This window comes from Microtus ochrogaster, chromosome 7 (genome assembly GCF_000317375.1).
Source record: "Microtus ochrogaster isolate Prairie Vole_2 chromosome 7, MicOch1.0, whole genome shotgun sequence".
Taxonomy (NCBI): Eukaryota; Metazoa; Chordata; class Mammalia; order Rodentia; family Cricetidae; genus Microtus; species Microtus ochrogaster.
The window spans coordinates 46,635,298-46,638,080 of record NC_022014.1 but is presented as its reverse complement, the minus strand read 5'-3'; positions in this window follow the sequence as shown (position 1 = coordinate 46,638,080).

Genomic DNA, 2,783 nt, shown 5'->3' with positions numbered 1-2,783 from the left:
TCTGTCTTCAGCCCGAGCGCCAGATGGCCCTGCACCATTTGCTGCTTCAGAAGCACAGCCTAAGTGACTTGCAGCTTCTGCCAATGCGTCAGTTTGACGCTGCGGTCCTAAAGGCGCAGCAGGTACAGCTCACGTCAGGACTCCCTGCCGGAGGAGGAAGAGTCCTCGAAGCGGGCTGAGTAGGAAGAGTGGTGCCGCGTGTTTAGTCCGGAAATGGCAGCTAAGAGTGAATACTGCACAACAGCTCTGAGCTTCCCGTGTGCCAGACATTTTGTGCGGCATGCTTCAGTTGAGGCGTCTCCGCTCAGTTGAGAACAGTGAGGGGCCTGCTGCTAGGGAAGCCTGGATTCTCTGGAGACACCTGCTAAGGGTTCTGGAAACTGATCTTAGGTCCTCTACAAGAGCAGCAAGTGCTCATAGCCGCTGAGCCATCTCTCCAGCCCCTATCTTAGTTTTAATTTGTATTTTGCGTGCATACACATAATGCTTGTGTGGGTGCAGGTGCCTGAGGAATCCAGAAAAGGGCGTCAGATTCCCTGTTACTGGAGTTGCTGACATTTGTGAGTTACCATGTGGGCGCAGGGAATCGAATCTGCGTCCTCTGGAATAACAGCCAGGACTTTTAACCACTGAGCCATCACTGCTGTTACCCAAGGCTGCTCTATTCCCCTCTGCGATCCTGTCTGAAGAGAAGACTGAAGCATCCCAGGTTGTAGCCTCAGGCGAGCTTCTCTCTGAGCTCTGGAGCTAGAGACCAAACCGTCCACTCGATGTGCCTCATCTGGCTAGCATCTCAAAATGAGTTTCTGGGGCTGGTGCGCTGGTTCACTGGATAAAGGTGCTTGCTGCCATGCCTGATAACTTGAGTTCGATCCCCCAAATCTATGGCGTAGAAAGCAAGAACTGATCTCCACCAGTCTGACCTTCGCCCCTCCTCAAATAAGTAAATAAACAAATAAATTACCTCCTACCCAAACCTTTGGTATTTCCTTTTCCTTTACACGGCTTCCCTTGACATTGTCTTACTCCACCACAGCAGTCCAGTGGCAGGACTTTTTTGTTTGTTTTGTTTTTCGAGACAAGGTTTCTCTGTAGCTTTGGAGCCTGCCTTCAAACTCACGCTGTAGACCAGACTGGCCTCGAACTCAAAGAGATCCACCTGCCTCTGCCTTGTAGTGCTGGGATTAAAGGTGTGCACCATCACCACCCCCCAGCATCAGCAGGACTTCTAAAGCCATTTTCTCCTCCTCATCCACCTGCCCTAGCTCAAGCCTCCTAAAAAAGCCCCCCTGCTCCTGCTGCTCCGTCTATTGAGAACTTGTTTGGGGACACTGGCCCCTGTACTGGAGGACAGAACCACGCTGGTTATTTGGCCCCTGCCGGTCAGACAGGGCTCTTCTGGGTTCTAGATAGGGGGTGAAGGGGGCTCTTCTGGGACAGCCAAGTGGCCCTCTGACACCACCTGCTGGGCAGACCAGTGAGTGCTGGTGGTTCTGGGGCATTGGCTAGGATAAGGTTCAGCCTTCTGTGAGCACTTGGAGGCACCCATCGGTACCAGAAAATTCTTTGCTCTGGGGCAGGGTGGAGCAGGCTAAAGGCCATTCTCTTCTGAGAAGCTCTGGGCTGCCTGTGGTGAGACAGGCACACCCAGGTTCACTTTCTCTTCACTTTACTGATTCTTTATTGATTTCTTTATTGATGGGTTTCACATCATGCATCCAGACCATATCTCATCTCCCCGTTCGTTCCTGTCTGCCCTCTGCCATTGCAACCTTCCCCACAAAACAAAACAAAATTCAAAAGACAAATAAAACAACCAAACTAACACACACACACACACACGTCTTGGTGTGAAAGCTGGAGTGGGACAGTCACACAGTGTCACCTTTAGTCCAGACATCTTGTTTGTGTTCATTGAAATGAGTTTTCTGGTTTGCGATCTCTGCCTTCTGCTACACCCTCGATCCTGGGACTCCTCTTGGCTAGCCTGTTGTTGTCCTGTGTCATGGAGGTTTGGTTCTATAGGTCCAGGCCCTTCACGTGCTCCTGCAGTTCATAGATGACGTCGATATTGGGGTGGGCCAACTCATAGCCCTGGTTCTGGGGCTGGGTGGTAGATGGGTTGGTCAGCCTGCCAGCTTTCCCTCAACACCAACAGGGCAAGCTCTCCAGCATTGCCCTGGCTAGCTCACCCACTGCAGCAGACCGTAAGGAGCAGGTCAGTTCTGTTCTCACACCCTTGGGAGTGGCTCGCCAGCACCCACACCGCCAGGACCAGCTCTACTCTTTTGCTCGGGCGAGGCATGGGCCAGCTCTCCCGCCACCACATGGCAGATGACGAGAACAGGGTCAGCTCTCTTGCTCTCATACCCTTGGGGTCGCCCACCTGCACCCCCACAAACAGGGTCAGCTCTACTGTATTGTCTGGGCAAGACGCGGGGCCTATTCTCCCGCGTGCTGCAGCTGGTGGGGGGAGGACCAGCTTTCCCACTTGCGATCTCAGGTCATCTTGCCCTCTTGCTGCTAGTGGCAAGTCAGGGGATGAGGCAGGGCTCTCTCCTTTACCCACGCCACCATATGACAGATAAGACATGGGGCCAGATCTCTCATGTGCCTGCGCCCCCATCAACAGGGTCAGCTTTATTGTGTTGCCCAGGTAAGGTGCAGGGTCACTCTCCTGAGTGCTACAACTCAAGAGGGCTCTCCTACTCTTGTGACCATGGGACCAGTTTTCCCGCCCACAACCTGGTCTACAAGAGCTAGTTTGCTAGTTCTAGGACAGG